The 11,439-nt window shown below is 43.5% G+C and overlaps 1 protein-coding gene across 1 annotated transcript in view; it reads right to left on the bottom strand.

Annotated features, from left to right (window-relative positions):
* Il33 (interleukin 33) overlaps positions 1–9,804 on the bottom strand; it is a 39,083-nt gene extending 29,279 nt beyond the window's left edge. The window contains exon 1 of the mRNA XM_038329201.1: positions 9,637–9,804. The gene's annotated coding sequence lies outside the window, so the exon portion shown is untranslated. The remainder of the gene's footprint in view (positions 1–9,636) is intronic.
* Positions 9,805–11,439: the final 1,635 nt, after the last annotated feature.

Below are 11,439 nucleotides of genomic sequence, written 5' to 3'. Positions count from 1 at the left end.
TATTTAGTTAACATCAATTAAGTAACTTAAAATAAATTTTAAATTAAGGGAACTATCTGAACCAATGATAGGAAATAGTTGAAAGGAAAAAAAAAAACCCTTTCTTCTATTAGACCAAAGGTGAGCTTGTTATATACTTGATAAACACTAAGTTATCTGTCCTTAGAGAACTGAAAGTTAATCATATTTAAGGGAATAGCTGAGGTGTCTATTAGGCTATGGCAGAATCCTTGGAGCAGCTTTCAAAGGCTTCAGCTGCTCTTCTTAGGTGTAGACATGAAGCCACCAAAAACCGAAAGCAAGGTTGGAGAGCTGGCTCAGTAGGTTGAGGACCTCTGTTGTGCAAACATGCAAGGACCTGAGTTTGTATTCCTGGCAGTCAGAAAAGACCAAGTGAGGTCACTTGTTCCTGTAACTCCAACACCATGGGGGACAGAGGTAGGAGAATTCCTGGGGCTTGTGGCTGCCAGCATAACTCTAGGGTCACGTCAGGGTATAGTGATATTTTGTTTGTGTTTTAACAAATAAAGCTTGTCTGAAGATCAGAATGCAGCGCCAAGCCACTAGAGGCCCAGGAGTGGTGGCACTTACCTTTAATCCCAGGATTTGGGAGACAGAGGCAGAGGGATCTGTGTTGGATCAGGGCCACCCTGAGCTACACGGAGATTTGATGGAGGATTCTCATTGTGCCTGCTGATGGAGGATTCCCATTGGCTAATAAAGAAACTGCCTGGCCCATTTGATTGGCCAACATTTAGGTGGGCGGAATAGACAGAACAGGAAAAAGGAAGTGAGGTAGATGGCTCAGAAAATTGCCCAGCCTCTCCTCTCTGAGGCAGACCGCCATGCCTCTCCTCAGAGAGAGACGCGATGAAGCTCCAGCCCAAGATGGACGTACGCTAGAAACTTCCCGGTAAGGCACCACTTCGTGGTGCTACACAGATTATTAGATATGGGTTAATCAAGATGTGAGTAAGAGGCTGAAATAATGGGCCAGGCAGTCTTTAAAAGAATACAATTTGTGTGATGTTATTTTGGGGCATAAGCTAGCCGGCCGCCAGGAGCCTGGCGGGATGAAAAGCAGGCCTGCCCGCCAAGCTCCACACTACAGAGATTGAATTTGTCTAAAAGAGAAACAGCTCACACAAAGGTGATCCCAGCACTTGGGATCCCATGTCCTTAATCCCAGCACTAGAGAGACAGGAGTGATATGGCTGGGCAGAGAAATGAATATAAGGTCGGGGAGACAAGCGCTCAAGGCAGTCTGCGGTTTGGTGGAGACAGTTGCTGTCTGAGGTGCAGTCTGAGGTTTGGTGAAAACAGTTGCTGTCTGAGGTGCAGTCTGAGCTTTGGTAAAAACAGTTGCTGTCTGAGATGCAGTCTGAGGTTTGGTAGAGACAGTTGCTGTCTGAGGTGCAGTCTGAGGTTTGGTGAAAACAGTTGCTGTCTGAGGTGCAGTCTGAGGTTTGGTAGAGACAGTTGCTGTCTGAGATGCAGTCTGAGGTTTGGTGAAAACAGTTGCTGTCTGAGATGCAGTCTGAGGTTTGGTGGAGACAGTTGCTGTCTGAGATGCAGTCTGAGGTTTGGTGGAGACAGCTACAGTCTGAGGATGGCTCCCCCTTCAGTCTGAAGAGGCAGTCTGAGCACAGGATCACCCCTTTGGTCTATGAATTCAGAAGAGGTCTCTCTTGTGACTGGCTGCTCTGCTTCTCTGATCTCTCAGTTTCACCCCCTAATATCTGACTCTGGGTTTTTATTAACAGCAGTTAGAATTTGGCGCTACATCAGGGCATCAGGCAGAGTGATAGAGTTGGGTACCCCTGGCCTCCATGTGCATGTACCCCTCATGTACATGCATACCACACATACACATTCATGTGTGCATGCAGTCACTACAATTTCTCAAATAAATCAGATAATTTTGAGAGTTGCAGAGATTAAAAAAGATCTCTTTTCAAATATACACTATTTATGGCCATCTCATTTTTAGCAGTCAACAGTGGGTCTAAGCCAGGTAGGATGGACAATTCTGTAAACCCTGCACTTGAGTGGCTGAGGCAGGAAGAGTGTCATGGGTTTCGCATGAGCTTGGGCTACACAGTGAGCTCCAGGCCATCCTGGGGCACAAAGCAAGACCCTATCTCAAAAGAAACAACAGCAAAACAGCAACAAAGAATGCTACAACAATAGCATAAGATCCCAGTGAGTGTAAGCACAGACATCGTACCCATACCTGACCAACAATGGGAAAGGACCTTCACCTGCAATTGCAGAAGTTCCATCCCCGTGTGATAGGCAGCACCACTTTGTTATTATGGGATAGTAAAATACCAGTCAGCATATTCACCGAGAACTTCTATATAGGTTTATATAAAATGATTATTAAAACGGGCATCCCATGTATATAAATCAAGCATGTAGTAGTTATACATGAACAGATAGTGACAAAATGACTTTTCAAGGCTTTGAGCTGGAGATGACGGTCCCTGTGGTACCAGCACTTGAGGGGGCTGAGGCAGGAGAATCATGAATCCAAGGGTCAGCCTAGGCATTATAGCAATAACCTGCTCCCTCCCCCCAAAAGACTTTAAAAATCAAATTTCATACAGCCATGAAGGAAAAGAGGGAGTGATAAACACAAAACTCACTTCCTCTGGAGGGAAAGAAGCTGTTTTCAGATAACTGCATAGGAGGATTTTTTTAAAAGTATTAGCAACATTTTTTGTTGTTGTTTAAAAATGTTGTTTTATTATTTTTAAATTTTGCATGTGTGTCTGTTTCTGTGTATGTCTATCTCTCTGTGTATCTGTCTGTCTGCGTTTCTGTCTGTCTGTCTATGGCACAGTGTTCTTGTAAAGGTCAGAGGACAATTTTGGGAGTCGCTTTTCTCCTCCCACTTTGTTTCAGAGGCGAGGTCTTTCTTGTGTCTACCACTTTGTGGCCTAAGGAAACACTCGGTGGCTCTCTTGTCTTCATCTCCCACCTCGCCCTGAGATTGCTAGGATTACAAATTGGAAGCACCACATCCAGCTTTCTGTGTGGGTTCCAGGGATTGGAATAGGTTGTCCGGCTTGCGTGTCTTCTCACTGGTCCCGCTAGCATTCTTTTTTATGCTGAGTGAAAAATACATTTTACTGTAGTTTTTCTTCAGAATTTATATTGACATATATATTGGTTTTTAATCTATGAAACGTTTCCTCATTTAAAGGCTTCAGTTAAACATTTTGCTCATATACTGAGCTGTTAAGCAGACATTCCATCTCCCCCAGGGGCTAATGTAACTCCCATGTTAAAAGAAAAACTGTAAGTACAACCACTGTTAAGGGCAGGAGAGATGGCTCAGTGGTTAAGAGCACTGGTTGCTCTTGCAGAGGACCTAGGTTTGATTTCCAGCAGCAACATGGCATGTCACAACTATCTTTGACTCCACTTCTAAGGGATCTGATGCCCCTCTTCAGGTCTCCTCCTGCATAAGACATACACATGGAATACATACACAAAGGAGACAACCACTCAGACCATAAGATAAATCTAAACACATCTTTAAAAAAAAGCCCAACATCTGGGCGGTTGGACGGTGGTAGCATGCGCCTTTAATCCCAATACTCAGGAGGCAGCGTGAGTTTGAGGCCAGCCTGGTCTGCAGAGCTAGTTCCAGGACAGTCAACTCTACCCAAGGAAACTCTGTCTTGAAAAACCAAGAACCTAGTTACTGGGATTGCTGTGAGAACTGCTGCGGGGAGAAGACTGTTGGGAACCTCTCTTCTCAAAGACGTCATGGAGAAGAGCTTCCCTGTTGTCTTAGAATACTTACAGCCTTACGCTGTGTCTGAGTCTGCTCCCATGTGTGCAACACTGAGCAGAAAGCCTTCCACTTGATTAATGAAGAAGATAATAGTCAGGTGTCCAGCCTGACCGTCACATCCTAGGCACGGCACTCTCCAAACAGTTAAGCTGTTTGCATTCTTTGAGTTAAGAGAGCTCAGTTTATTATATCAAATGTTTACTACATAATGAAAATTCCGTTTTCCACAAAACATACTATTAGATCAGTGAAGAAAAAAATGTGTGCTTTATTTAATAAAAACAAATCTATTTATTCATCCAATAATAGGGACTTTTTGTTAAGGAAGTCAAAACAGGAAGCTAAAGACTGTCATAAGTCAGAATCAATATCTGTACCAGTTTCTCTGGCTGAAACTTTCAAAAATATTTGAGATAATTAGTGTTAATGAAAGCTTAGCACTACTAGTAATAATTTGCCAATATTAAGACATTATATAGAGATCTGGTGAAGTGTGTTTTTGCTTCTGCTTTGAAACAGGGTCTCACTATGGAGCCCTGGCTGGCCTGGAACTTGTTATTTAAACCTGAGAAGAACTTACAGAGCTATGTATGCTTCTGTCTGTCCAGTGCTTTGATTAAAGGCATTATCCCACACCTGGCTGCAAAGTATTTTTGCACACACATGATTGGTGTGAACATGGATGGGTCATATACATTATGTATAAAAGATAACAGAAAATACAACCCCAAGGAGGAGAAATCAAACTAATAAATTCAGGTTTGAAGAAGTTATGTTTGGTTCTGAAAAGCTCCAAGTGAGAACAAGTGATGAAAAGCATATCATCCTTTATGAAAAACAAAACAAAACATGCATGGTGGCTCATGCCTGTAATTCTAACACTTGAGAGACTGAGGCTGAAGGATTGCCATGAGTTCCAAGCTAGCCTGGGCTACAGTGTGAGACATTGTCTTAATACACCAAAACTTTCTTTAAAAAGGAAAAGGAATGGGGCTGTCAAGAGAGCTCAGCTGGTTAGAGCATTTACTATGCAAGTCCAAGGACCTGAGTTCAACCCCCAGAACCAACATAAAGGTGGAAGGAGAGAAGAGACTATACAGAGTTGTTCTGTGACCTACACACACACACACACACACACACACACACACTCATGAGAAAGTATAGCTTACTTAAATATCATTTTAAAAATATCTGTCATTAACAAGTCAACAAGCTAAAACTGGTTGAGACTGAGCAGTGTAGCCATACACAACTACGAAGTTCTGTTAAACTCCTCACAAAAACGCCAAGTCCCTGTTAGGATTCCATGGAAATTAATGAGCAAAACACTCTTCTGATCATATTTATTTTCATGCTTTCTCAGATGAACTCAAACTGTGAAAGATTTTTTTTTTGGTAATCATTTGATTTATGAGGTGTTGGAAGTAGAAGAGAATTAGATGCACGTAGCCAAGTTTGTGGGTGAACCTGTCTAATTCCTAGCAACAAGAATAGCAAGAGAAAAAGAAGGTATGGTAGTTGGTGAAAACTTCTCGCTCGGGTAACAGCGGGTTAAGCCCTGCCCAAATAAGTCTAAGACTCGAGTGTTTTTTCACTAATGTTTTACATTAGAAAACTATGGGGATTTTAAATCAAAAGCATTCCTCCCCAGAGACACTTAGAGACATCTATGACATTGGTCTAGAAGCATGCTTACTTCTTTTTCTTTTTTTCTTAATGAAAGTTAGGCTTGGATTTTAATCTCCAACCTGAAATTCACCAACTTTGCCATTTGGGATAAGTATGGTCTTTCCTACTCTCACTTTCTGGTTTTCACAAATCAAGATGGTAACATTTACGTCACAGAGGTACTGCAATAACTTGAGATAATCTCACATTCAGTAGATGCTCAGAGGTAGAATCATAACTTCTGACAATCACTTTCAACTGTGGAGCCAGTCACAGAACTTCTCTTGAGTAGGGTTTTAATGATGTTTATTTGATAGTGTTGTGTTGTTTCACATTTCACACCAGAGGGGGCAAAATTAGATACGGAATATTGAGAAAGCTCTAAATTCATATAGCTAACAAGTGGTAGCTAGCTAGCCCCATAATAGCTCCCTCAATCAAAATGTCTCTTTCCTTGCTCTCATCTCTGTCCGTCCTCCATCTTGACTATCCCATTCCTTCAAGTTCTTCTCCCCTCTCCCCTTCTCCCCTCCTGTTCCTCTTCTGCCCTCACTTCTTCCCCCACCTCCATGCTCCCAATTTTGTCAGGCGATCTTATCTATTTCCCCTTTCCTGGGGATCTATGCATGTTTATCTTAGGTTCACCTTGTTACTTAGCTTCTCTAGGATCATGGACTATAGGCTCAGTATCCTTTGCTTTACAGCCAGTGTCCACTTATGAGTGAGTACATACCATGCTCATCTTTCTGGGTCTGGGTTACCTCACTCAGGATGATTTTTTTCTAGTTCTATCCAAAACCTTACACTAGAAAAATCCACAAGGATGACCCCAGCTACGACCCTAAGCAATAGAGGAGAGGGTGCCTGAACTGGCCTTGTCCTGTAGTCAGATTGATGAACATCTTAAATGTCACCATAGAATGAACATCTAGCAACTGATGGAACAGAGGAAGAGACCCGCAGTGGAGCACTAGGCTAAACTCCTAAAGTGCAGTTGAAGAGTGAGAGGAGGGAGAATATGGTCAAGACCATGATGGAGACACCCACTGAAACATTTACTTGAGCTAATGGGAGCTCACCAACTCTAGCCAGATGGGGAAGGAGCAAGCATAGGACCAAACTAGACCCTCTGAATGTGGGTGACGGTTACATGGCTGGGACAGACTGAGGGGCCACTGGCAGTGGCACCAGGATTTATTCCTAATACTTGTAATTTTTTTTGGAACCCATTCTTTTTGGATGGATACCTTGCTCAGTCTAGATATAGTAGGGAGGGCCTTGGACCTTCCCAAAGCAATGTGCCTTACCCTCTCTGAGGACTGGATGGAGGTGGGGTGGGAGGGTATGTGGAAGGAATGGGGGAGAGTGGGAACTGGTATTGGTATGTAAAATGAAAAAAAGATAGTTTGTTTTCTTTTTTAAAAAATAAAATAAATTATAAAAAAGAAAAGGTAGCTAGAAGATGGACTTGAAGCTGCCACCAGAAGCTCTCTCTCTCTCTCTGTGTGTGTGTGTATGTGTGTGTGTGTGTGTGTGTGTTTCTATTATATTACATTACATGTTTCCCTAAACAAAAGAAAAAAGCCTCAGGGTATAACCTACCAATGTCAAAAGCAGTATTGCCAGGAGTCTGAAGCAAGAAGAAGGTGCAGTAAACTTCCCACACCCATTGGTCCCCTCCCATCATGAGATTTGCCTGCCCTGTATGAGATGTTCCCTTAGATATGCCTTTTGTGGGGTATTCTATCACACTGTGAACCCCAAGTTTGCCTTTGGGTTAGTTAAATAAAATCTACTTTGTGTCAGGAGACTGGGTTAGCAACTAGTTGACAGAATGTAATCATAGAGGGTCTCTATAAGATGATAAAGAAATGCGTAGGAAGTAGTAGGGAGAGACTTAGTTAGCATGAGTTCTCTTATTTTGACAAAGCAGAAGAAAGCTCTCTTTTAGAGAGAAGTCAGCTAGTTGCTACTCAGCCTCTCTGAGCTAGCAGGTTTTCACCCCAGCCTTTGACTCCCAAGTCAATAATTATTAATAAAATAAATAGAACAATAAAGATTTAATTAAAAGCTATATTTGGCAGCAGTGACTTAGTCGGTGCCTGTGGGAACAGAATTTCCACTAGACTGCAGCCTGAGTGGCCCGGCTGCTGGCGGCGGCTTAAAGCGCAACTTCTGTGCCAACAGAAAAACAAGTGCCTGTCATAGGCTACAGAGAGAGTTCAGCGGTAGGGTGTTTACCCCTGTGTCCAAAGCCTTGGCATTAAGTCAGAGCACCAGAAAATAAACAAAAAGATGCTCCCTTTGACCCAGACACCAGTACCAGAGAAGTGGTACGGAACAGATGAGGCCAGCAGTTCTAGCACAATTTCCTGATGTCTGTGAACCAACCATCTTTTTGTGTTGTTCCACAGAATTTCGGTTCCTTTCTCTACTGATGGAGTTCACATGTGACCTCATAGTATCTAACTGTCCCTTCAGCAAACTGGTGCTTGGAGGGGAACTTCTGTCCCCTACCTTTGGACTCACCTCACAGGGTTTGCAAACATGTCAACGGTCGCATAAAAGATGCATCGATCTTTGGCAAAGTCATACTCAGGTTGTTGAAAACAAAATAAAATACTCATTATTGGACTTCCTCAGCAGAACTATTCCCAATTACAAATTTATCTCCTCACAGCGCTGCTTTTTTACTGCTTCCTTTTGACTCGATTTCTGGATTGAATGTGACGCTAGACAATTCCAGGATGCGTCTCATAACCCTCTTTTCCTGTAAACCTTGGCAGACGCTGAAGAGAAATCCTCATTATTTACTGCTTTAAATTCGCTCCCAACCCTATTTCATCCTGTGCATGAAAGTTAAAGTTGACCATGGAACTGGTTTTTTTTTTTTCTGCAATGTAAAGTAAATGCCGTAAGTTAACAGAGATCCAAAGAAACAGCATTTAGGTGGCTGAGGAAATCAGAGCTCACCTTTGCATGGGAGATGGCAGAACTTCTCAGAGAGGGTGGGGGTGGGGGGATGTGAAATTTGAACCAGAGAACCAGTGCAGTCTGCATGGCATGTTTATTAACTGTTCAAGGGACCTTGCTCACTGTGAGATAAATTTCAGAGGCCCCCTAAGTCTGAGAAATTAGGGGGATCTGAGATGTTTGAAATGTAGAACTGTGTATCATCTGGGAGGAAACCAGAAGGGGAGCATCGAGGACAAACATGCAAAGCAGCTGTCCAGGGTGTTGGGCTCAGCGCTGGACCACAGCATCAAGCAAGGATGAGGCCAGGAAGCAGGCACATGTGGAAAACAAGTGCAGCTGGGGAAGGCAGCCATGTGCATGCTCTGGCTCCCGTGTGACCACAGTGTACGGCATGTCAGGCTGTGCTCCTTACTAAAACAGTCTGAAGGGCAGACATGCATCTAGATCAGTTTCTCAACCTGTGGGTCGTGACCCCTTTGGGAGGGTCACACGACCCTTTCACAAAAGTCATATATCAGACATACTGCATACCAGATGTTTACATTACAAGCCAAAACAGTAGCAAAATTACAGTTATGAAGTGGCAATGAAATAATTTTATGGTTGGGGACCACCACAACTGTTTTAAAGGATCAGAGGACCAGGAAGGTTGAAGCCCACCGATGTACAGAGAGGTAAAGTAGAGAAAAATATGAGGAAAGATTGTCAGGAGCATAAAGGACAAGCAGCCTTCAGAAGGGAGTCTCTTAGGTGAACGGTAGCAAAATGGGTAAGTTTTTAAAATGGATCCATTTAGGTAATCAGTTCCTTATGCGCCCCCTCCCCCAATTCTGTATTCTCAGTTTTCCTGTGATCTTCCCTTCACTGAGAGCCACTTGCAAGCAATTGCTAAACATAAAAGCAGGAAGTCAAATTATCATCTTGCTTGGGAAAGTTTCACAGTGGGAAGGGATTTAAATGCTAACATTGTCCAGTGAGACAATTTATCAATAATTTTAAAAATCATTTGCCAGAAGGAAAGCAGACGGTGTTCATGAGTTAGTAGTGGCAATCTCTCATGGGCTTTACTTCTGTTAGCAACGACTTCTCTCTCAGAATTAGGGAGGGAGGGAGAGCTCCATAGTTCCTAAGGTTTCTCCTTGCAAAACCTGACTAAAACCTTCGCACGATTTTGGTCTCCGTCTTACCTTGGTGATCTTGTCCCGATTTCTCTCTTGAGCAGCTGCAGCTTCTCCTCCGTGCAGAGCGACTCACGCTCTTTTCATTACCCAGGATTTGGCAGAGAACCAGGCGGTCTTCGAAGGGAGATGTGGGAGGCAGGAGCTGGGCCAATTTTTCTCACTTCTTTTCAAAAAGCTAAGAGCGTTATTGTTGTCAACATCTGTGGTTCACTGATTTCTGCCTCCCCTTCTGCCTTTTCTTTTTATGTCGATTTGTATGTGGGGGTCAGGGAGGGCAGTGAGAGACAAGGTCTTGCTAGCTAACCTTGGCTGGACTTTAATTCAGGATAGTCCTGCCTTGGCCTCCAGGGCTAGAACTACAAGGTCGTCACATTTGCATTCTTCTCTGCCTTGATGTTAAGTTTGAATTGCCAACAAAGGATTTTCTGTGTCCCCCGCCTTTCTCTCTCCACCCCTTCTTCCAGACCTCATGCTAGAGTTATCCCACATGCACCCCTCCTCCCATCTCCATGCCCCAATTCTTTCTCTGCCCCCACCCTTTACAATTTGGCTCATGAATTCCAAACTTCTAAGTTAAACTCCTTAGTGTTACATTATCAGAAATATGCAGCTTATCTACACAAAAAAAAAAAAAGCTCTCAGAGCTCCATGTATCTCAACATAGCTGATCTGCCTCCATACTCTGACCACAGCGATTAACTGGCAATGATAATGATGATGATAATAGAAAAGAAAGCAAACACCAGCCATTTGAAGAATCCATACCAGGAGAGAAGAAAAAGATCCTTCAGGCTAGCTAGACTAAGGCGATTATTTCCTAGGCTGTAAAGTTACCATTAAGACAATAAAAATCTGTGGTTCCCACACAGACCAAACAAGCTAGCTTGAAGAAAAAAAAAAAAAACCAAAAAACAAAGACACGTTTCTAGGAATAAGTAGTGTTTACCTTCTTGCATAAAGATACTGATCTGGAGTTGAAGGAAAGCCAACTTCCTTGTACTTTCCAAGGGACCCATATACCCTTTCCTCAGTCACTAAGCAGTACCAGGAACAGGTCCCTAGAGACAGCCAGTCAGAGCCTCAGACGACAGCTAGCCAGGCTGGATGAGCCCAGAGGAACATGCTCTGTGTGGTGGCAAGGGCAGGGTGGTATTTTTTAAGAAAGGAACCGCAATGCCAGGCCACCACACCTTCAGCTCTGTGAGACGTGTCTGGAGGAGAGGGCAGGGAAGAGAGCAGCTGAAGGATAGATGGTTGATTTTTCTCAGAGTGCCTACTCTCCCCACATAGGAGGTGGAGGAGGATATGCCCCACAACTTAATTCTAAAAACCAACGTTTGGTGCATTCTCTATTAAGAAAACAGTTAGTGAAATCTTTCCTGGTTTGCTCACTAACGAACCACGAAAAAAATCCATAAGTGAATGGAGATGGCTTCCAGCAGAAGTGCCCCCATTAGCTGTTATTCTTCAGGTAGTCTTCAACCTACTGAGTAATGGGTTAGTGACCACCAGACAGCTACCCGTCTTGGGAAGTCTTCAAGGTAAGACGTGGCATCATTCCCAACATCTTTGCTAGTTCCTTTTTTTTCTGTGACAAGAAAAGGGGCCGCTGACCACAATGGGTGGGTTCAAGCTCACTGATCAGCCCAGTGTTTGCCCTGTGGAAGTCACTGACTTGTCTCAAGGTCCCTCTCTCAGTTCTCCACATTAGGGCCTAGAAAATAATCTGCAATTCACAGTCACTCAGAAGCAGGAGGCATTAGTGGCAGCAGGAGCCTAGTCTGGTGCCTCTGGCTACAGCCTGAGGTG

Source organism: Arvicola amphibius, chromosome 1, assembly GCF_903992535.2.
Source record: "Arvicola amphibius chromosome 1, mArvAmp1.2, whole genome shotgun sequence".
In the NCBI taxonomy this organism is placed as follows: domain Eukaryota; kingdom Metazoa; phylum Chordata; class Mammalia; order Rodentia; family Cricetidae; genus Arvicola; species Arvicola amphibius.
The sequence above is the reverse complement of the archived record's forward strand: the minus strand, read 5'-3'. Positions and strand labels throughout refer to the sequence as shown.